The sequence below is a fragment of the Euprymna scolopes genome, chromosome 37 (genome assembly GCF_053919585.1).
Source record: "Euprymna scolopes isolate OS-2025 chromosome 37, ASM5391958v1, whole genome shotgun sequence".
Lineage (NCBI taxonomy): Eukaryota > Metazoa > Mollusca > Cephalopoda > Sepiida > Sepiolidae > Euprymna > Euprymna scolopes.
The window spans coordinates 43,637,465-43,662,591 of record NC_136518.1 but is presented as its reverse complement, the minus strand read 5'-3'; the positions used below and the strand labels follow the sequence as shown (position 1 = coordinate 43,662,591).

The 25,127-nt window shown below is 34.4% G+C and overlaps 1 protein-coding gene and 1 pseudogene across 2 annotated transcripts in view; both read left to right on the top strand.

Moving 5' to 3' along the window:
- The window catches only part of LOC145261138 (endoplasmic reticulum aminopeptidase 1-like), a 938,216-nt gene that overhangs the window by 226,027 nt on the left and 687,062 nt on the right, over positions 1–25,127 (top strand). The window lies entirely within an intron of this gene.
- LOC145261324 (5S ribosomal RNA) lies at positions 22,853–22,969 on the top strand (annotated as a pseudogene).

Sequence of the window (25,127 nt, the reverse complement as noted above, 5' to 3'; positions counted from 1 at the left end):
TCTATATATATGTGTATATATATATATGTATATATGTATATGTATATATATTTATATATTCATATATATTTATATATGTATATATATGTATATATGTATATATATGTGTATATATGTATATATATTTGTATATATGTATTATATATGTATATATATGTATGTATATATATGTATATATGTATGTATATATTTGTATATATGTATTATATATGTATATATATATGTATATATGTATGTATATATATGTATATATGTATATATATGTATGTATATATATGTATATATGTATATATGTGTATATATATATGTATATATGTGTGTATATATATATGTATATATATGTATATATATATGTATATATATGTGTGTGTATAAATATGTATATATATGTATATATATGTGTTTATGTATATATGTATATATATGTGTATTTGTATATTTAATTATGTATGTATGTATGTATATGTATGTATATAGATATATATTTATGTATATACATATGCATATATATATATTTATGTATATATATATATGTTTATATATATCTATATATGTTTATATATATGTATCTGTATATATATATATATGTATATATGTATGTATATATATGCATATATATGCATATATATATGTATATGCATATATATTTTATTTTTTAAGTAAATACAATCATATCTTGCTACGATGTGCAGACCGTTTCAATCATATTAGATATGATTAGGCAAAAAGAATTATGGTGTAAAATTTAAAAAGGTTCGACACCTTTTCAAATTTTTAGGAGAGAGAAATTGTCATGACAGGCAATGGCCAAAAATTAAGGTTCTTATGGATTTTAATTGATTCCGAAGATCAATTTTGTGTTAAAAGAAGAAAGAGGGGTAAAAAGAGGGAAGAAGAGCTGAAAGGGCAGTTTAAGGTTAGAAAAAGTGTTTAAGGAGGAGGGGTAATATAATAATAATCTATATTGAAACGATCTGCACGTCGTAGCAAGATATGACTATTTATATAAAGATTGAAAAAAAAACATAATTTGCTCTCTTTGATTGAGCACTATCAACGACCCTTGTTGAAATTCAATTATTTAAAAAATTGTTATATCTTCCAACCTAAAAGAAATATACTGTTGAAATCTGGCACAAGATAGTCTTTTCTCGATGAGAGTAGATTGTCTTCTCTGAGTCTTGTCGGACAACCCATCTAGTGTTGGTGACATGATATCCTCACCTGCAGCAGATACAATTACCATTTATCTTGGTCCTGATTGTCATGGATTTAACTGTTGAAGCTCAGTGGATGTCATGGATTTAACCGTGGGTGATACATATTCTATCATTGTCATCTTTCATGTACAAATATCTCTTCAAAAGTCATGTGGCAACGTATATAGACCTAATAAGTTGGAGGTATGAAGTTTCAAATCCGCACATGGTTAAACTTAAACATGAAAAAGTAAAGGACAAGATACTCTAGTAAAAAATATAATAAATTTATAACTTAAAATATTGCAGTATTAAGAATTGATTATATAATGTTAAATTGAATTTTAAAAAAATTCTTAATGCTGCAATATTTTAAGTTATAAATTTATTTTTTTTTTATTAGAATATCTTGTCCTTTATTTTTCCATGTTTAAGCTTAACTATATTACTTTTCACGCTCACATTTTTCTATTGTAATCCATGATTTTTCTAGGCTTTTAGTAAATTCACTTGTTCTTTGTTTAAATTCAGTCTTATTTTTTTGTCCCCATAAACATATCATGTTACGTTGTGTCATAAAATGAGTATTGTATATTGGTTGAAATTGGAATGGAGATGGTATATTAAAACCTGTCTATTTGTAAAAGATTGAGTGTTTAATTATGTCTATTTATAAAAGATTGAGTGTTTAATTATCTTACCAGAGTTAATGACGTTGTGTGTGTGATCGTCTAGTGGTCTTTCTATTACATATGTTCATATGCTGTTAAGTGTAAATATGTGTGTGACATGTCATTTAAACATACCTTCTGCCATTTTGTTGGTCCATCTGGAAATTCTCGTCTGGGAGGGAGACTTGATACCTGTTTTTGGGGACGAAGATTTATTTCACACCAAGACAAGAAATTGGTTCTATAGTTTTTTTATTCACCTTCCAGTTTGTTCGCAGAAGGTTGGAAAGTGAATTTAGCCTGTGTTTTCTTCTTCTAGGTTTTATTTCTACCACGTCAGCGTTCGTTCCCCACCCCAAGCGAAGGGGAGGAGACAGCAGTGAAGCTGTCCGCTCACGTTCAAATCGCAACCAAATCTCCTTGACTCAGCCAAACCAACCACACCACCCACAAGCAATCCAACCAGCCGATCCCGACCTCCGGCCAACGTGTCTACACCACAACTCACCTCCTCCCTCTCTCTCTCCATCCACTCTCCAACAATCAGACACATGTGTAAAACAATGTACGACATTTGTCTGCTTTCATTCTCTCTGTTTCACTTGTTACTTCTCTTTTCGCGAGAGCGGTGAATTAGTAGCAACACTAGGCGCTGAAGCGACGTGGTTTCTTTGGAAATCAGTAAGAAAAAATGTCGCTCACTTCCTTACGTCTTTTACGATTTTGAACACCAGTAAATTCATCATAACTTTTGTTTTACTGAACGAAAATTGAATTTTTTTCATAATATAGCTGAAAAGGTGATGTATAAACTGTAATAATTGTTTGGAATTTAGTCGAAAATGAGTGAACGGTGAAGGTTTAAATAGTTCTAAATGACTAAAACTGCCACTTAACCATATATTCATTCAAACACTACCGTGTTTGAATGATTCATAACATCTTGTACATTTTCATATTCATAAAATCTTTACATTTTCATATTCATAAAATCTTTACATTTTCATATTCATAAAATCTTGTACACTTATATATTCATAAAATCTTTAATACCAACATGACATAAATATCTATCTTTTTTTTTAACAAATTTTGTTTTTATTAAAAAAGGAAGAAAAATGTCAGCCATAATTGCCGGCTCAGTGAATGTTAGAAAACATTACGCTTTAGAAATCTCATTCATATCATTTGCATGATAACACTGCACGAATCATTGCTTGTGTGTTTTACCTACACGTAATTCTTGTTTGTACATTCCCGCTGTAAGATTCATGAATGAAACATTTGACAAAATAACAGAAGGTGGCACTCTATTCTTTCAGCAGTTTCCCAAAGGCACGTCTATCGGATAATGTCGTTGCTGCTTTGGGCTAGAGGTCGTTCCATTGTGTTCAGTTTTGAATGCTCTGATCCCTGCTAGCATTAGAATCGGCACAATCTGTTTGGGTTCCATAGGAAACAGAGGAATGATAATTATGAAGTTAGAATCTTCATTTTATTGACTGGCACAGCTTGTCTTCCATTCTTCTCATTACTTTATCTATCTAACATGTTCAGCTGTTGTGTGGATGCCATGAAACAGTGCACATCATTGTGTACGAGGTGTGTCGTAAAAGCAGCAGAATAGAGTGGGCTATGTGAGATATGAGCGAAAAGAGGATTTGTATTATCATCTGAGATGATGTCTTGAGTCTAATTAACTGCAATCTTAGACTTCTGTAGCCATTTCCTTTTTTTGTCAGTTGTTCTTCTTACACATCTTTTTCATTATGACAATGCATCGACAATGCACTGAGCCAAGAAGAAAATAGCTGTGCTGGAAGAACCTTTCTATCCTTCCTGTCTTGCTCTGTATGACATATTTTTCCTCTAAGGTGAAGGTGATCACTTATTTGGAAGTTGTGGTAACAATCAATAAGCTCATAATGATTAAGTTGATGGTGAATTTTACCAACAGTGCATAAAAGTCTGTTAAAATAGCACATTAGAGAGAGAGATGTAAAAGTGCAATATACTCAAGAAGGGGAGATACTTGTTGATTAGTCTATGGTTTAATATTCATTCTTTTTCGTTGACCCAATCATTGGCATCTATTATTTCGTCTTGGAGTTCATCATAGTTTCCACTTCAGCTGTCATTATTTTTCATCTCTCTTTGAATATAACAGCGTTTCGGAACTTTGGAGATGAGGATTGATTATTCAAGTCATTTGGATTCTTTGGACGACTGTTCTCATTTTGCATAGAGGATAAAGTATTTGGTAAAATTAAGCTGTAATTTACACTCTTCTGGAAGTTGAAGGTTCAATCTTCAGTGCAAGTGACACTAAAAATCTAACTGAAAATTACTTAGGACTTCTATGCAGTCATAGCTGGATGAATGAGAACATGCTATCTCTCTAGTTTAAATAAAGGGTTCTATTTGAAATTCTGCAAAAATTTCTTTGTTTAGACAGAAAGACTTTCTCGTTTGAAAAGATACACCTGAAGAAGGTTGGAAGTTACATCAACTGAAATGTTGTGAAAAATAACACTCGAGATGGAAACAGTCATTTAAATAAAACATATAATATGAATATCAGCATTTGTCGGTCATGCTGTCTTGTATTATTCAGTCTACAGGAATGGTTTAAAATGATGGATATGTGTGTGTCTAACACAATATCTTGGTAGCATGAAACCATTTTATCACATGCGTTTCGTTATACCTTCACTTTATTAAATCGGTTAGCCATAAGTGCTGACCAACGAATAAAAATAACATTATCGTACTGGAACAACCTCCATGTCCTCTTGATCTTACACCGTGTGACTTTTATATGTGGAATCTCGGTTTTCTAATATAATTTGGCTTGAAAAGCTGTTTGAAAAACAAATTCTGTTGTCTTTTTTTTTATTATTGCATTTTCACCCCCCACCCCGACAAAGCACAGTGCTATTTTGATGTATCTGTTTCAACTCATATTCCCTGTGAATGTTTAGCTGAGGAGTTTGAACAAAGTACTTTCATTAGCCAAAGCTATGCTTGCTGGAGAAGGTTTCTTGTAATTATTAAAGGAAACAAGCTTAGTCTTGGCAGCATTGAATGTGACCATCCATTTTTGTCACCATTCCACTACAGACTGGAGGTCTTCCTCTAGGGTTTCCGCCATTACTTTGGATATATGTTCATTCGTTTTCCCCTTGTGTCTGTTATAGGGCATGATGTCATCATCAAATATACCCATATCAGAGACAATTTATTAGGAGGGTCATTTATGAATATAAGGAATAATAAAAGGTCCAAGGATCGACCCCTAAGGTACACCTGCATGTATATCATATTGTTTTAATGTACAACAATCAAGGAAAACCTGAATTCTTTTCTCACTTAAGAAGGATTTAATTATTTTAAGTATTCGATCATTAATACCATATGATCTGATTTTCATTAAAAGACCATCGTGCCATACCCTGTCAAAAACCTTAGATTTATTTAGGGCTACTGCTGTACCTTCCCCTGCTTTATCCAGTGCATGGTATATACGTTCAGAGATTACAGGTAGGATATCTGCAGTAGTCAGACTGAAGTTTAGCAACTGTAAGGTTGTGAATTAGAGCTTGATTAATTATAAACTCAAATATTTTGGCGAAAAGTGGGAGGAGGTTAATGAGGCGATAATTTAATGGGTCAGTTCTTTCACCAGAATTCTTATAAACTGGAACCACAGAAACAGTTTTCCAGCAGTCAGGAAAGCAAGATTCATTAAGGCATTTGTTGAAAAGTTTGGAGAGAACTGGAGCATGTGCAGCAGAAATTTTTTTTAATAGTACAGCCGGGATGAGATCGGGTCCAGATGTCTTGGGGTGTGTAGGTAGTTTTTTTTTTTAGAGTATCATGTACTTGAGAAGGGATGATTTTCAGATCATCTAGTATGGTTTCTGTCTGAAAAGGAAAATCAGAGAGGGAATGGTTTGCTGGATCCAATGTAGAGTTTGAGTCAAACCGACGGTTAAGCATGTTAGACTTCTCAGTTGCCGTGCAAATAACCTCATTATTGTTGGATAGTGGGGGAATTGTTGATTGCCCATTATTTACTACACTGTTGTAGATTTTCAAGAAATCACGAGTTCCTAATTTCTGCACCTCAATGCATTTTCTAGTGGTTTCGATATATTCTCTCTTAGCTGTGGCCATTTCTTTCTTTTAATTACTTCTAGCTTCTATAAATTTTGTCTATTTGCACTGGATTTATGTCGGATAACTCTGCAGTATGCAGGCTGCCTTTGAGCAATGGCAGCTGTGCAAGTAGAAGTAAACCATTGGGGATAGTGGGGTTTGCTATAGAACTTCTGTGTGGGAAAATATGTTTCAATTGCCGCTTTAAACCATTCAGTGCTTTAATTTGTGTACTGTTCTGCATGAACAGAAAAGTTATTTCCCCATAGGGCATCTCTGATAGGATCCCTGATATCTTGGTCTACCTATAAAATGTTATTTTATATGGATAGATTTGGTTTTTCAAAGACTCGTGACATAGTGGATACAATACTTTGGTAATTCAATTGTAAGTTACACTCTTCTGGAGGTTGAAGGTCCAATCCTCAGGCAATTCAAAATACAATTGAAAATTACTGAGGACTTCTTTCCAGTCTTGAGTGATGGACAGAGAGCATACTATGGATTAAACAAAAGGTTCTAGTCGAAATTCTGTGCAGATACCTGCGTTTGACAAACATTTGTCAAAATACACCCGAAGAAGGTCGGAGGTAACATCGATCGAAACGTTGTGAAAATAACACTCATGATGAGGACAGTAGTCCAAAGAATCCAAATAATCTGAAAATATTTGTCATTATTTCTTTTATATATGGTCTTTTTCCCCACAGTATGACTGTATAAAAATCATTTGTGATTTCATCACATTAATTACTGCTATTTAGGACTTGTAATATCCTTTTCTTATTTGAGAAAAAAAATAAATTAAGATGATTCATACGTGCATTCAACTGAACTCTGATTCATAACAAAATCATTAATTTTGTTTTATGCTTTGCATATAGGTCAGGCCGAGCTTTTGATGCATAATTGTTTTTCTTAACTTTCTGAGAATTTCTTTTATTGTGTACAGTCTAGCGTTCATATTGCTTGACCAATCGTCACAAAATTTGGTCAAAATATGGCTCGTAGTTTGAGTTAAACCCGATTAAATTTTGTAAAATCTCGATCAAGTTCCCAAAAGGCTATGTCACATTTTTAATGATAACTTCAGAGAAGTTCATAGTATAAACTTGTTAGATGGTCCATATTGAAACCAATGAAGTCCCGTATCTTATATTACTTTGAGTTTTGAAAGTTTGATCAAGGTCGACATTTTGACAGAATTTCAATTTCCGATAATTCTTATGCTCTTAAATAAATATAACCAAATACCAAATTTAAACTTGATAAAAAAAAATACAGTTATTAATCTTTCCATGGAATAACTTTCGGTATACATTATACAATATAGAGAAGTAAAGGCCAGATAAGACTTTGGCTTATCCTTACATTGTCAGGCGATGGCATTCAGTCTCACAAGTGACTTATCTTGTGTTACCTCATGCCATGTTTGATAAAACCCATCTAAATTGTAAACTGTTTCTGTTTTTATTCATGGACACAAATCTGTAACAAAACCACTTTAAGAGCTTCTAGATAGGCCTCTTTTGTGCGGACTTGATATTTTCCCCTCCCCCCAACATTAAAAACCAAACACGTGTCTAACTCTAATCCTTACAGTAGAAGCATTTTTTTTTTGGTTAAGTTTTTACTAATTCTGACTGGAACGCATCTATCTTTTTTAAACAATGGACTGTTCGATGTCTATGATCGTTATGTGTTGTTATATGGTACTGAGTGTTGACCCTCCAGCATTTGGAGCAAATTGTGACTAAAGACAAATAAGAATGCCATGATCGGTTGATTCATTGAAAATTAGTGCAAGTTAGAAACTTAGATTTTGAAATTATTGACCAATATGCAACTTTCTCTGATTTTCAAAAGAAGTTTAAAATTGACCTGCCCTACTATTGATAAATGTGTGCCAAGTTAATTAACTGGTTTCTTTATTCTTTCATTATCATCATCAGCATTAGCATCAGCAGCAACAACGGCAGCAGCAATAACAGCAATAGCAACAGCAGCAGTAGCATTATGGAGAATGTCTATAGCGTTAGGCAGAATTTGGATGGGCAGTCTTTCTTTACAAGAGCTCCCCATCTTTGGAAAATATTGCTGTGAGATGATTAACACTTGATTGCCGTCAAATCCAATATAAACAAATTCTTGTCATGGATTACTCTTAAAAGCAATCACATGCATGTCATACTATTGATCAATGTTAGTACTCCCACAATGTTCATCATCTTTAGTCTAGCAATCATTTGTAGCTCATTAAACTTTATCCCCGGATTGCATTTTGAGGGTACTAGTAATAATCCTGTTGTCTTGAGAAGTGATAACCTTGATAGCAAAAAGTCGTCGTCGTTGCCATCCTCTTCCTCCTTCTCCTCCTCTTCACCGACATCATCATCATTATAATCATCATCAACAACAACAAAAATGTCTTCTATATTAGTCAGAATCATCGAATATTTTGTTAGTCTGTTTCAGATAATCACTCTTGAGTCCTAATTCGAGGGATAAGTTTTCCGGCTTTTCAGACTATCTCTCATTATCAGTTTCCCATCTGTTAATTATATGTTTCATTGTATTCATTTTATTAAACTTGCCTAGTAGGAAATTACTGCAAATAATGAGTGCAAAATGAAACACGGTATGTGCACAAATCATAGAACGGATAAATTATGGAACATAATTTGCAATTTCTTGTCTTAATCTAAAAATAATTTGAAAAAACCCCAGGAATTTATCCATTATCTTTAATTTCAGACATATTCAGTATCTAAGATATATTTGAAAGGTCAAATGCAAAACGTGATAAATGCACTTTATTCAAATTGAGTAATCATATTACAAAATGACAAATATTTAAAATCCACTGTATATATTTATTTTTATGGGTAGTAAGAAATATACGTATTGTGGAATAATCTAGATCATCTTCCTTGCACTGTTAAACGTTCCCTCCTTTACTTAAACTCTTTTCAATATAGAAACACAAAAATACAGAGTGGAACAATAAAATTGTCGCTCTAGAAAAAACATTATTCCATTTCCGTTTGATGAACACTGGTTTTCTTGATGGCTAGTTGTGTACAAATCCTAAGAGCAGTAAAAGCCTTCTATGTCTAAAAGTGATGCAATGTTCAAAGAATGGGATCGGAGATGCGCCACTATACAACTCATGCTCTCTACCGATCAAAGTTATGACAACAGGATTATTACCAGTACCCTCAAAATGCAAATTCACATGGATCAACGCTTGGGGGTACGACCTTATGGAGGTTGTGGAGCAGAAACCCCAAGGCCAAGAACATAGCCAGGAAGCCTCGAACGAAGGAGTTCATTGAAAATGTTTAGGCAATCATTGATGAAACTTCTCAGCGCTTTATTCGGCAGATTGCCAGAGATTTAGGCGTCTCGCACACAACTGCGAATATATATGCGAAGGAGGACATGAAGTGTAGGTGCTACAGGCGCCAGACAAGCCAGATGTTGACTGAGAAGACAAAGAAGCTCAGGCTAATCAAGTCTATTAGGTTGCTCAACAAACTAAAGCATCCAAACAAGCCAAACGTGTCTGGTTCTTTTCAGACAAAAATAATTTTGCCATGACCAGGTACACAACAGCTAGAACCATCACTGGATTGCTATAGATTACAGGGATGTACCCAGAGTGATGAAAACAAAGTTTCCGGCCACGGTGATAGTCTTTGGTGTGATTTCAAGAGAGGCCCACATCATGCCACCTTACATCTTCAAAGTCGGCTTGAAAGTCAACATGGATGTGCCGAAGATTATGATGATCCCCTGGTGCAATCAGGTGGCTGCTGGCAGACTCTGAGTATGACAGCAGGACTCTGCGCTGGCCCACAAGTCCAAAGAAACCCAGGCTTGGCTTCAGAAAGAGTGCTATGACTTTGTACTCTTCTCTCATTTGTCCTTTCCCCACCCGACCTTTACCCACTGGACTACTTTGTTTGGTCATATATCGAGAACATCACCAACATGACATCCCACAGCACCAAAGCCAGCTTGATCGCTGCTATCTGCCGAGTATTCACTGAACTTCCAACGTCGCTTGTGGAAAAGACATGCTCAGAGTTCTGGACCTGTATCGAGGTGGTGATTGAGGTTGAAAGCGGCTACATTGAATATATGTCATCTATATTATATAATGAAGTTACCTGAATTGATTTTTTCAATAAAAGTTTTAAAATAAAGGTGTAGTGTTGTTTTCTTAAGAGCGACAATTTTATCATTCCATCCTGCATTGCACTATTATTATTAATCATTAGGGCTATGTCAACAGAATATTCTTTTCATTGTTTTTACTCTCGAGTATATATCCGACACAGTTAGACACAATTAATCAACCGAGAACCACCTCACTCTATATAAAAAGCATATAAGATATCAACAGGTACCCACTCGAGAGTCAAAACAATGAAAAGAATATGCTCTTGTCCTAGCCGCATTAATCATGTAAGTGTTCTTCAGTAAAATTTATCATTCACTGGTTATTTCCCTTTGTTATTCTGTTTCATTATAACTAACCGTTCAAAACATCATATTTTATTGCGATTCAATCATAAGGTGTGTTGAGTGTGAAGTCATTCTTGAAATAGAAAAATGGAGTTTCAGACAACAAAGTATGGCAGCATAAATTCAGTTAGAAAAACTTTTCCAGACAAAGAATTAATTTAGTCAGGGTCATCAGAAGTGTACTTTTGAGACGGAGAAATATCACTGACGAATTCAACAAGTTCAGTCTATTTTATTATACTGTTTTGGCATTTGATTGGTTCCTTCTCATCACTAGGGCTAGGACAACAGCATATTCTTTTTATTGCTTTGGCTCTCTAGTGTGTATCCGTTGATATCTTAGATGCTTTCATATAGAGTGATGTGGTTCGCGGTTGATTAACTGTGTCGGATATATAGTCGAGAGTCAAAACAATGATAAGAATATGCTGTTGTCATAGCCCTACTTATCACACATGGTTGTAAATAGAATCGCCCAAATCTGTGGTTATAACCTCCTAATGTGCCAAAAACATTGCAACCTGGGGAGTACTTTAGCTATTTCAGTGGCCTTTCATCTGTCAGGTTATGATATTGGTTCCAGATAGTCCTAGGAGGTCTACCTTTTCAGACCTTGCCTTTCTCATTTGGAATATCAATAATTTCCCACACTCCTTGTCTGTGCCTAGACCTAAATGTAGATTCCACGAACAAAGCTTTTCTTAGAACTGCACACTTGTGGAACTCTTCTGATTGCCTGCTTTCCAGCTGACCACAATCTGATTGTCTTCAAGTTCAACGTAAACAAGTTCTTGATGAACTGTCCTCCTAAGTAATCCAATTTACAAATTTCCAACTACTTATTTTTACTACGCTAAAATTACATTGACTAATGTATACCCATTAATCATTATCCTCGGGTGGCCTCCGGGCCTTGATAAGTGGTGATTCCTGTGTAAAAAAAAAAAAAAAAAAAAACATTTAAGATGCCAGAGTATCCCAATTCGTGGATACTGGCTTATTTTCTCCATCCTTTAACCTTGTGTCACATTTTTCTCCTGTGAGGAGTATCAGATACTGAGCTTAATAGCAGAAACTACACTAGCGAGCTTGTATTGATGCAACCTAAACTTAGTCTTCTTTTCAGCATGTGAATGACATATTTATTTAGCATGTTCTTTCGAAGACATTATAGTTTGCAAAAATATAAAAATTGTAAGCAGTTATAGCTGATAATAAATATGAAATTATAACACAACTTTCTGGAAATGTGCAAAACATGACCTACTCTCTCCACCAAATAAATGAAGACAGTGTGACATAAGGGCTCCAACAGAAGCAAGTATTCATTCATAGACTAGCAATCGGTCAGAATTTAGAGAATAAACTTGTCTATCTAAGCACAATGGAGTGTCCCAATATGCTTATATACCAACTATCTAGTTTTTGTATTATTTTATTAAGTGTTATTTTCACAACGTTTCAATTGGTATAACGTCCAACCTTCTTCAGGTGTATCTTTTCAAATTTAGGAATCTTTCCATCACTTTCCGTTTTGCTGTGTTACTGTATGAGACACAGCGAAGAGGAAGCCAGCAAGCTTGTTCTCTGGATACCCAAACCGTAGTAGAAGAAGAATGACCTACATTGATAACCTAGGACACAGGATTGGAAAGTGTTCGGGACCTGCAAACTTTCATGCGAGACCAAGAGAGCTGGAGAAGTCATGTAAATTCGGTGGTGAAGCGTCCTGAAAGGCGATGGAGATGAGAGAGATAATGAGGTTCCGTCAAACTCAGAAATATTTTTTGAACCCAGGAATGTGCACAGAATTTCAAGCGAAACCTTTTATTTAATCTACGGGGGTGGAGTGGGTAAGATGTTTTCATTACGTCAGCCATGACTTGGTAGAAATGTTAAGTAATTAACAAGTGTATTTCGAATATGGCCTGCACTTCAACATCCAGAAAGGTGTAACAATGCAACGACTGGATTTTACGAAGTACTATATGCACTAAAAAAAAACATATGTAAAATATATACATATATACATACATATATAAAAAGAACAAGCAAAACAAAGTTTGTTTTCATTTTGGTCATTTCGTTATTTGTTGTGTACCATGAAGAATCACCCAGCTATGGGCAACTAGCCCCACTGCCTTGCGGATGTCTTGGGAAAGGCAAAGACTAAAGGAGTAAATCCTGGCAAAAAATCCGGTCTGGAGTTCTGATATGCAGAGGATGGAGCTCTGCAACATCTTTCCGGCAGCTCCTGCAGCCGCGCTGGCACCGACTATATTGGCTTGCCTTTCCGTTGGAGTCTGCCTGCAACACCGAGAGGGGAACCCTGATAAATGGGAAAACCAAGGTTCTCTTATTACCTGCCCAGGCCTGCACCTGGTTAACCACAGCAGATGTTGTAGTAAACCAAACAAGATGCAGGATGCCAGTGCCTCAAGAGACAGAAGGTTACCATTAACATATCCACTACGTTACAGATTCCTATAGACAGTTCTAATATGAATTTTAGGATTCTTGAACCTAATTTATAAAATCATAATATCTGGTTTCTGATTTCAATCTATTCAACTGGTTAGACAGTTAAGAATTGAAACCTAAATCCATTAGGTTCGTATATTTCCGAAGTGTATGAATGAAACTCATGCTATAGCTCTGGCATAACTAGAACACATTGTGCGAGACGCACAGTTACCCGATGTTCGCAAAAAATGGTATATAAATGCTACCATTTAAGAATGTATGTTTACACTCATCACTCAAGGATAGGGTATAATCGTGCGTCATCAAATATCAACTGAAGTAAAGAATTAGCAATTTTGCTTATTCTCGCAGAAACTTCTTAATGATGCATCTTGTTGCACTTATTTTCAACCCGTGTGGATGGAAAAATAATGAGTGCAAAATTAAGCTTGGTATGTGCACAAATCAGAGAAAGGATAAATTACGGAACATAATTTGCGATTTCTTGTCTTAATCAACAAAAATACTGGGAAATTGGCGGACATCTTGGATTTCAGAGAGATTTTCAAACTGCATATCAGAACTCCAGACAAAGAAACAAACTGAAGGAACAAAAAAAAAAGTGTGGAGAAATCTAAAGATGATATTCCAAATAAACATGCCATAGATAAAAACATATTAGTTCAAACTTAAACATGGCAAACCAATGAAATTATTTCAAACTTTAGCATGGCAAACAATGAAAATATTATTTTAAACTTAAGCATGGCAAACAAAAGAAAATATTATTTCAAACTTATGCATGGTAAAGTAATGAAAAACTTAAGCATGGCAGTCCGGAGAAAATGTTATTTCAAACTTAAGTATGGCAGACCAAACAAAAAGTAATTTAAAAATTAAATATGATAGACTAAAGAAAATGCTATTTAAAACTTAAGCATGGTAGACAAGAGAAAATACTATTTCAAACGTAAGCATGATAGCGGACAAAAATACAGAAATGTATGAATCAATCTGAAAATATTATTTTTAACTGAAGTGTTGCAAATTAGTTTACCAAAGTCTCCCATACGGAGATGAGAAAACACATTTAAAAATGAATCATTTTTACCATTTCTTCAGCACATGATGTGTGCCCTTATAGATACGGAATATATAGTCGAACTTCTGGGTCAACTATCCATGACAAATAACCTCATACCTGAGAATTGTACCTTCAAACTCCTCGGCCTAACATTTGTGGGCAATATGAACTGGAGCAAATACATAGAGGACATTGCAAAGGCTGCTGTAAAGCATGTGGGTTCCCTCTATCAAGCTAGAAGACTACTCACACCTGAGACTATCCTGTACCTCTACAAGGCCCCCATTCGCCCATGTATGGAGTATTGCTGCCACATCTGGGCTGGTGTATCTACTACTAGTCTTTCTCTCTTAGATAGGGTCCAAAAAAGAATTGTTAATCTAATCGGTTCCACTTTATCAACTAAGCTCCAGACCCTGTCCCATCGCCGCAATCTTGCATCACTGTGCTTGTTTTCCAAATATTTTAATGGAATGTGTTCTGATGAACTCGTTGCACTTGTACCCCTCGACATACATATCCCCAAACAAACACGCTTAGCAACAAAATCTCACCCCTTCACTGCTGCTGTCCCTAAATGCCAGAAAGCTTTCTATTCTCATAGCTTCTTCCCGTGAACATTTGGAACTCTCTTCCTGCTGCCTGCTTCCCTGGCTGTACTGATATGCAGAAGTTTAAATATAACGTAAACAAACATCTTGTTAATCTTTCCTAGCCCCAAATAGTAGGCCCTTACGTCCAAGTGGTGATATGCTTTGTGACAGGTGAACATGAGTAAAAAAAAATAAAAACTCATGCGATTATACAAAAATAATGAATTTAAATTAACTTATTAATTAATTAATTATTATTAATAAGTTGTTCTATCACAACTCAGACAACATCAAAATAACTAATAACAAAGTTAGAATAAAATATTTATAAAAATACAACTAATAAAAATATTTTAAAGTTGCTTATTTATGAAAGTTTGCATCTTAAAATAATTCTGGTATTTCCATTGTTTAATGACCATACTACAACGAAAGTTTCTTCAATATATTCCGTATATATGGAATATATATTCCATATATTCAATATATTGTGTTAAGCACCAGAAGTTGCCGAATGAAAACATCATGATTTGTGGGGAGCGAAAATGCTAGCAAGCTTTGAAATGCTAGGCAACTTCAAAATTATGGAAAATCATCGTTTCGTAATTGAAATGAAAAAATATGTACCTTTTGTTATGAAGAAAATATAAGGAAAATAATAGAAAAAATGTATATTTTCAGGAAAAAAATTTAAAAATTAAGGGAAAACCATTAAAATCAAGAAAAAAAAAACACAGCGTCATGAATAAATATTTAACAAAATATACTCAAACAAATGATGACAAACATTCTTTTTAAATGACTTTTTGTTTTTGCTCATTCTTTTTTTACACCTACCGACTAGGTTAAAGTTATAATATATATATATTTTTTTTTTCATCTGGTTAAGGTTAAGTCTCAAAAAGGAAAATGCTCAACTGACGAAACCATTATTGAAAAAGTTAAAACAAAACAAGAAATGTTGGCACTTGTGCATTTTAACATCCCGGGGGCATATTTTTCTTCTCAATTGTTACAATCAGTAACATTTAATTCTCTTTTATATTTTAAGCTACTGACGTGTTACATTTCTTAGTAAAGGAGAGAGTTGGCAAATTGCAATAATTCGTAGACGATCAAAAGCAAAGAAAAGCATTATTTGATTACAAAATGCCATTAGTATTGCTTGTTATATCAGGTGACTAATAGGAATTAGAAATTTAAAAATATATATATATTTCTGATAAAATAAATTTAAAATGATGGCCTGGGTCGCTCCTAACCTGAGTCGACTTTTTATTGAACTAGTATTTTTACAATAAGAATTGACCTACGAGGAAAACAGATAACTTGTTTTAAAAATAGACTCTTCTGATTACGTTTGAACTTTAACCTTAAAAGATTCTTGCTAGCCTAAATATTTGGTCCTTAAACCACGATCGATACACAAATATTTGTGATCTGTGAAATCCTAATTGAAACATTTTCTGCGTGATTTACTTAGAGAGAAAACTTGCTTAGGAGATGAACTTTCCTACAAAACTTAATTTTGCCTCCCTCTATTTCTTCTCTTTTCTCTCTTCTAAAGGGAGGGAATTGCAAACAGAGCACTGAATCATTAACAACGTCTGAATGCTATTGAACTTGTCTGCCAGTCGTCCTTTCATGGATCAGTAATGATTATGCCCTCTGAGTACTCTTCCACTGGTTAGCATTGATTTATTGCTGGCAATACACGTTGGTTTTCTCTGGAACTTTAATGACAATAAGCCAGAAGTACCTTATTCTGCTTTAACAGTTCAAAATAGACTTTGTAGCCTAGTAAGGGATGCCCTTTTCTCTTCTCTGCAATCTCTTTCCTGCAGACGAGGCGCTGCGATACTGTTTCTGGTTTATCGTTATTTTTATGGCAAATGCTCGTCTGAGCTCCAATAGCCCCTCCTTGTCAAACTTTCACAAAAACACTCGTCTATCTGAAACCACTATTACTAATATCCTTCACTCTTTATGTCTAAACCTAAACGTAGATTCCATGAACAAAGCTTCTTTCTTATAACTGCAAGCCTGTGGAACTCTCTTCAGTTTCCCTGCTTTCCTGATAACTACAATATGGTCGTCTTCAAGTCAAATGCAAACAAGTTCTTGATGAACCGTCCCTTTAAGTTATCCAATTTACCGAATTTCCACTGCTAATGATTACTATGATATTGTCCCATTGACTACCGTACACTCATTAATCTTTATTCTAGAGTGGCCTCCAGGCCTTGATAAGTGGTGACTTCTTTTGCAAAAGGAAAACAAAAAAAGAAAGTCAAGGTTCTAATACTCTTTGTGCCTGTTATGGTGTAAGTTGATCTATCAATTTCAGGGATAAATGGATTCACCAAGACACGATGAATAGAGTTACAACTAAGCGTTGTGGCAGTTATTAATGGCAGTTATGGCCACAGAATCAGATGCATACTTTCTGTAACATACTTTTGCTCATTCACTTTTATTAATTATACTATTATGTTTGTCTTTTCAAGGCCACAACAGTGCATTTCTACTCAAGATCTAAATGATGCATTCTGCCATCAAACTTTCCACATTTCGGCTTTTCATGACAATCTTCTTTGGTACCAACTGAGACTGATGCAACCGCATGTGTGTGTGTGTGTGTTTTTTAGGAGGGGGGCATGCCAGTTTATAGTATTTCTGACAGTTTCGATTCTCTTGGTATCGTGTAATATATTTTCTATATTTTTTGTTCTGTTTTTATTTCAGAATCTGGTTCGTTTTCGTTGCTTATGTGTGTTATTAGAGGATCTTTCTTAAGATCTATATATTACTAACTGTATATAAGTGGCGTTGATTGTGAATACGATTTACTTTTATTTTTATTTGTTCGTTGCCCCTTTGCCATTTTGTATTAATTCTTATATGGAAATATTCAAACATTTTGGGAACATAATTCAATAAAGGAATATATGTCATTATGAAAACAGGTTATGCAATAAAATCGATAGAATGTCTTATGAAATGTAGAAATTTAAATCTCATAAATTTTCCAAGGGCTTTTTTTCGTTTAATGACGAAATAATAAGACACTTATGCATAATATTTTTCTCCCCCCCCCCAGTAAAAATAAAAAAATAACGGCAAATTAATGTAGTCATTGAAAAAAAAAAAGTAAAAAGTTCTAAGCTGACACAAAAAATTGTGGAAAATGAACAGTTATTATCCATAATATTCCGTTTTAATTAATAAATTAAAACGGAATATTGTGGATAGTCCTTATATTCATTTTCAGATAAATTCAATAAATTCAATGATTATCTCACCTTTTCACAAACAGAACTCTCCTTAAATGAATACGATGCCGTTCAAACTATCATAAAAGGGTCAATCACGTAAAAAAAAATTACTCTTATTATTTTCTTAAATTCTGCTCCATCGTTTTCGGTAATTTTGGTATCAAAAATAGTAGAAAGAAATGGTAGAAAAAAGCTTTGTTTGTGTGTGTGTGTGTGTATGTGTGTGTGTGTGTGTGTGTGTGTGTGTGTGTGTTTCTGTAATTTTAGTATCAGCTTTGTTTTTTTTTGTGTGTGCGTTTTGTTGTTTTTTTTCTTTTTTTGCTTTTTTTGCTACCAAGCAAGTTCTTCATGACGTTTTTTTAATTTTATATTTTTGTCAGTAATGGAGGAGGGGGAGGCTATGATGCACAAGTACCGAATAATAATAATAATAATAATAATAATAATAATAATAATGACATGCGTGTGTGTGTGTATTTTCCCCCTTTTTTTTTTATAAAATCGTATTTTTGTGAAGTTTAATTGAATTATGATATCAATTGTTTATCACATAAATTAAATAAAATTATTTAACATTATAAATGTTGCGGCGTTTGGTAAAGAAATAAGACAACAAGATGAGAGTTAGCAAAAATATGTATTTACAGAAAGTACAGAAGTAAGGTGTTGCTTACATATTGGTCGTAGCGAATCTCTTGAATATCATTTTTTATATTTTCCCGAAGAGTTGATGAAGTGGGGGAATAAGGTATATCACCACAAATCTAACACGCTTTAAAAAAGTTATTTTTTTAAGTTTTATTTTTCTGAATTTTAGAGACACGGATTGCTAATATGTATTTTTTTTTACTCAAGAGTCACCACTTATCAAGACCCAAAGCCCACTCGAGGATAAGGGTTAATGAATGTAAGGTGGTAGTGTAGTAATCGTTTATGATGTAAATTGGGTAGAATTTGATTATTCATGAGGACGGCTCAACAAGAACTTGTTTACATTGGATTTGAAGGCTACTATATTGTATTCAACAAGGAAGCAGGCCAGTGGAACAGTGTTCCACAGATGGAACCTGAGTGTAAATTTAGGCACAGATGGAGAATGGAGAAAATCGTATATAATGGTTGTAGCTAGTCGAGTGTTTTTTTTGTGAACGTTTGGCAAGGAGGAATCGTAGATTGGAGTTAAGTTATTGTTTTCATCTTCAGTGTTATTTTCACAAAGTTTCGGCCCATGTAACCTTAGATATTCTTCAGGTTTATATTGTCAAGCAATTCTACCAATTCGACGAAACCTAAGGAAAGTCAGAGGTTACATCGGCTGAAACGTTTTGCGAACAACACTCCAGATGAGAACAGTAATCCGAATAATCCAAATAATACAAACTAAAAGTTTCGTTTGAACAAGAATTGGCACAAACAGGCGATAATTTTATTGTATAGATTCGGTCAATTCAGAATGCTCTGCCATCTTCCTCCAATTGTGAGGGTTAGTGGGGGTGCTACAAGTGGAATAGCCTGTGGCTCCACTTCGTCTAACGCCGACCTTGTTTGAAAGGTTATTGCGTGTTTGAATACCATGTTGCTTGAAACTGTTTTCAGATACATGACAAATAAGATGGAGAAAAAGATTTGTAGCTGTTAATTTCTGGAAAGGAAAGAGAAAAAAAATTAATAATGCTTTCTCAACTCGAGCAGAGATGTCCTACAAATTACTAATGTTCAATTCGCTGACCGTCTCTTCCACTTCTCCTGCAAACATCTCCAGTTCTTTCACCCTTGAACTGCCGCAAGACAGGGGCATACTCTCCACCACTGACAAATCTTTGTGACCTTCTGCATAGATCCTCATTGGATAATCAATGGAACGCCACCGTTCCTATGCAAATAAAATAATGCCTCTATTGCTATGAAAACATTAGTAGTCGTAGAGTGGCATACAGAGGGTGGGGGGAGCAATGGAACTGTGACCCCTGACATCTATTGGATAAGGGGGGGGGTCTAAATAGAGAAAGAACTAAGAAGGCAATTTAAAAATGTCAGCATTGATGAATCATGTTCTAGAGGCTAATTACACTGTCGGTCATACTAGTTGAGGATACGTTCTCGACAATCAGTTTGATAATAGCTTGCTTCTGTCAAACAGATACAGAGGTATGCATCTGTTCAGTCCTAGGAGAGTCATTATCTCAGGCCTTACCTTCTCTTGGATAAGGGGTTAGTTTATTACTAATCATACTTGGGAATGCCGACATTTTTTGTTAGCCAGAGTGCACTTCTAGTTGTTGTGTAACCGGGGGGGGGGAGCATATCAGGGACATATATACCGGGGCTTCTAACAGAGGATGATAATGACATGTGTAACATTTACTTCACGACGACGACTGTGACGATTCTTGGGGACTTCATATCATTATTACGGAGCTGAGACATTTATAAAGTTCTTGTTGAGGGGGAGATACATTACTTGAGTGGGGAGTTATACAAAGTTCATTTAAAATGATGATAATTAAAACACATTTACCTTTCGGTTGTAATGACGACACGAAGACAACAGTTACAAAATATTAGATGATTTCTTTATTCATCAGCCGGCTGGATTGATGGTGTCAGGAATTCAAACTTGTATAGCTACATACTGACTCTATCACTGTGACTGTGATTGTCTGATTATCTCCGACTATCTTATCCTAACTTCGAACTCTCAATTCAATATATTGAGAAACTCCTTTGTTTATGACGTCAAACTGTGGCTCTTAACGAACGTGACTGAATTTTCACGTGTATTTTACATACGTCTGTCGAAACAAACTTTTGGCAAACAAAGAATTCCCAATTTTAATTGTTCAATATCTAACCTATTTTTAATCATTATCTATAGACTCGCATTGTCCATTCTTTTAACTGACATATTTAATATCCAGGGTTCGCCTCTAGCCTTTTCCGTAGCTCATTTTCACTTATCTAGTCTGCCTTCTTACTTACATGAGAAGGGGACAGCTCTTCTTATATAACATAGTGTCCTGGTTTTTAAAAACCATACTTGACCTTGTGTCTAACCTATTGGATAAGAGGTAAATAAATACACTGTTGGAAACGGCTGTTAACCACTTATATCAGGCTTGAACACCAATTTAGGTGTTTTTAAGATATACATGTTTTTAAAGACTGAGAAAGATCTTGTTCTTACAAAAATATTTGTTTAATTGAAAAAAAAAAACGTTTGCAGGTGAAACGTTTACTTTGATACATGAAGGAATAGAGGTATTGTCAAAGGATGTTTGGAGTGAGTGTTGGCCAACCAAAAATATGTACTCAAATCTAGTAGAAAATAAGAAAACGGCGTAGTTATCATTGGGGTTCATGAACTCTTCTGTAGCCTCCCTTCATTAGAGGGCTTATTGTACATGCAAACACATGAAAATAAGGATGTAAACGATCATGTTTAAAGTAATTTGGATTTTGTGCACAAAAGCAAGCATGTATATAGGTCAAATAAGTTAGAGGGTGCCAGTGTGAGAAGTGTACAAAATCGTAGTACTCCTTCTAAGGCCAAGTCTTGGTCTCTTTGGACTTATGGGTCAGCGCTGAATCCTACTGCCACACCCAGGGTCTGCCAGTGGCCACCTGATTGCACCAGATCACCACACTCTTCAGCATATCCAGTTTTTTAAATTTTTTTATTACATTTTCGCCCCAAACAAGGCATATTGCCACTTTGATGTAGGGGGCTACTATCAGGGACATAAGCTACAGGTGTACTATGTGGGGAGTTGGGCAGCAAGATGTCGGTTCACGTTACAATGAACTTCTGTATGTCAGTACAGTTGGGGAAGCAGAAACCTGGAAGGGAATTCCAAAGTCTGGTGAAGAAACTACTGGAATAGAAGGCTCTCTTACATCTAGAGATCTCAACTGTGAAGGGATGGGATGTTGCTACTAGTCGGGTTTGTCGGGGGTATTTACATCAAGGGGGTACAAGTTCTTGCAGTTCGTCGGAACATTCACTGTTAAAGAACAGGCAGAGGGATGCTACATTTCATCGATGGGACAGAGGCTGAAGCTTAGATGACAGTTCAGGACCTATCAGGTTGGCGACTCTCTTTTGAACCTTGTCTAGGATTGAGAGACTAGTAGCAGATGCACCAGCCCAAATATGAGAACAATGCTCTCAATATAATTTTTCCAACTCATGTTTCCTGTGAACGTTAGGCTGAGGAGTTTAAAAGATGTACTTTCAGATAAAGCGTCTTTGGCCATTGTTATTGGTGGTAGAGAAGGTTTCTTGTAGTTATTGAAGAAAACAAGTTTAGTCTTGACAGCATTGAATGTGACCATCCATTTTTGTCCCCATTCCACTACAGATTGGAGGTCGTCCTCTAGTGTTTCTGAGTGTTGACTTTCAAGCCGACTTCAGAGATGTGAGATGGCCTGATGTGGCTCTCACTTTAAATCATACCAAAGACTATAACCAAGAAACTTTGTTTTCATCACCCTGAACATGTCCCTGTTATTTGTGGCAATCCAGCGGTGCATTTTGAGGGAACTGGCAATGGTCCTATTTAATAACTGTGATCGATAGAGAGCATTAGTTGTACAGCGGCACATCTCTGATCTCGCTCGTTGAACATAATATATATATGTACATATATATGTATGTGTGTGTATATATATATATATATATGTATATGTACATATATATGTATGTGTATATATATATATATATACATATATATGTATGTATATATATATATGTATATGTACATATATATGTATGTGTATATATATATATATATATATATACATATATATGTATGTATATATATATATATATATATATATATATATATATATGTACATATATATGTATGTATATATATCTATATCGTACGGCATAATCACGTTGACACATCGGTTCTCGTCAGATCACCGAAGTTAAGCAACGTTGAGCCTGGCTAGTACCAGATGGGTGACCATTTGGGAATTCTAGGCGCTGTATGTGCTTTCCGCTTATCTCGGCATTGTTTCCAGTCGTCCTGAACCTCCACTTTCCACTGGTATTCAACAATTTCGAATCAGGAGAGGTGTGGTTGGAGATTGCGCAACTCTTGCCACAAAAATTTTCCGCGCAGGCACCCTTACAGTGGGTATCCGTAGTCTGTCAAGACTGAAGGAACCTTTTTTATAATATATCTATATATATATATGTACATATATATGTATATACATATATATCTATATCTATAGATATATATATGTACATATATATGTATGTATATATATCTATGTATATATACATATATATGTACATACACACATACATATATATACATACATATATATATATACATATATATATATAGAAACGTATAAACATATATATATATATGTATATATATATATATATATATATATATATATATATATATATATATATATATATGGCATATCTTATGCCCCGGTTGTGGTGGCTGTTAAAACCCCACCCATCCCACCCCAGCCTGGCCAGGATGTGATTTGAGTGAAAGCAGAAATAAGCAACAGATTCCTTTCCTTTTCTTGATCTCCTTTATCATTTTTAAATTGTTTTAGTAAAAATATTGTAATATTTTCTTGTATATATATATATATATATATATATATATATATATATATATATATATATATATATATATATATATATAATGGATACCAACGTAGCTACATTCAAAATTCCAAAGTTTTATTTATCGTTTTTTTTCTTTTACCATGTCAAAAATTCCATATATTTTTTGGGTCCTGGATATGACCTTAAACTATATATGATGGTGAGGCCCCAGCTTGCAGGCCTTAGGGAGTGTGGAGCCCCCTTTAATTGACATTGCTCCCGGGTCCACTCTGACCCGAAGTGGTAGCACCTGTTAGGGTCCCAACTATGGGTTAAATTGAATACGACTGAAAAAACAAATATACTATATTAAAAAATCGTTCTTCAAAATCACCAGATTCGGCATTAAATAACCTGAAAAGGGTTGATATGCCGTAAAACAAAACAACCAACCAACCAACCATATATTTTTTGCAGCACCTGTTTGAATATGTGGAACAAATCAGTTATTAGTATGTCAATACTGAATATATTCATTCATCGTAGATTCTTAAAAAACAGGAATTTTATTTTCCTTTGAAAGAAAAAAACAGGCATATTATTCGTCAAGGTGAAAAACTTATGTGGAAACATTGCATGTTTTGATATTCCCACCATTTTGAATCATATATATATATATTTATATATATATATATATATATATATATATATATATATATATATATATATATATATATATTTAAAAGAGTATAGCCATCAACAATTGTGTTTTTTTTTTGTTTTTTTTTTAAAGGTTTTCATCATATTTTTATTTTAAAATATTTTTATAACGCCTTTCAAGCTTAGGGTGTGCTCTCTTCAGATGTTTTCGTAAAAAGTTTTTCTTTAAAATGGGAGTTTGTAGAGTTATTTTTACATCCGCTGATACTAAATGTGTTTTTCAGAGTGACGTGTGGTCTCAGACATTCCGTCTCCAACTGTAAGTGTTCAAAGTGTCCGGTCAAAGTTAGATTCAAAGAGGGGCTTTTGATCCATTTGGTGAAGGTTTTTATGTTTTTTTAGGGTTCTTTTTAAAGACTTTCTTTCCCCATGTATAGCACACACTCACACAAAATCACACACGCATACATATACATACATCTACATGTACACATGCACACGCACGCAGGCACACACACATACACACACGCACATACATAGAAATATATGTAGGAGCATACATATATAAATACCCACCTACACACTCACACACGTACTCACACACATCCACCATTAACACGTCAATTATTTTTATTTTTTAAATTTTTATTTTATATATACATATATATATATATATATATATATATTTTAATTTTTTTTTTTTCCAACCAAAACACGCATGTATATATGCGCTTAATCATTCAGACATAAGTACACGCACACGCACACACACACACACAAGTAAGATGGAGAATAGGTAGGAGAAGATATATATACACACATATACACGCACATACACACATATATATACACACATACATGTATGTGCATATACACTCACAAACATCCACATACTATGTAGGCACATACACAT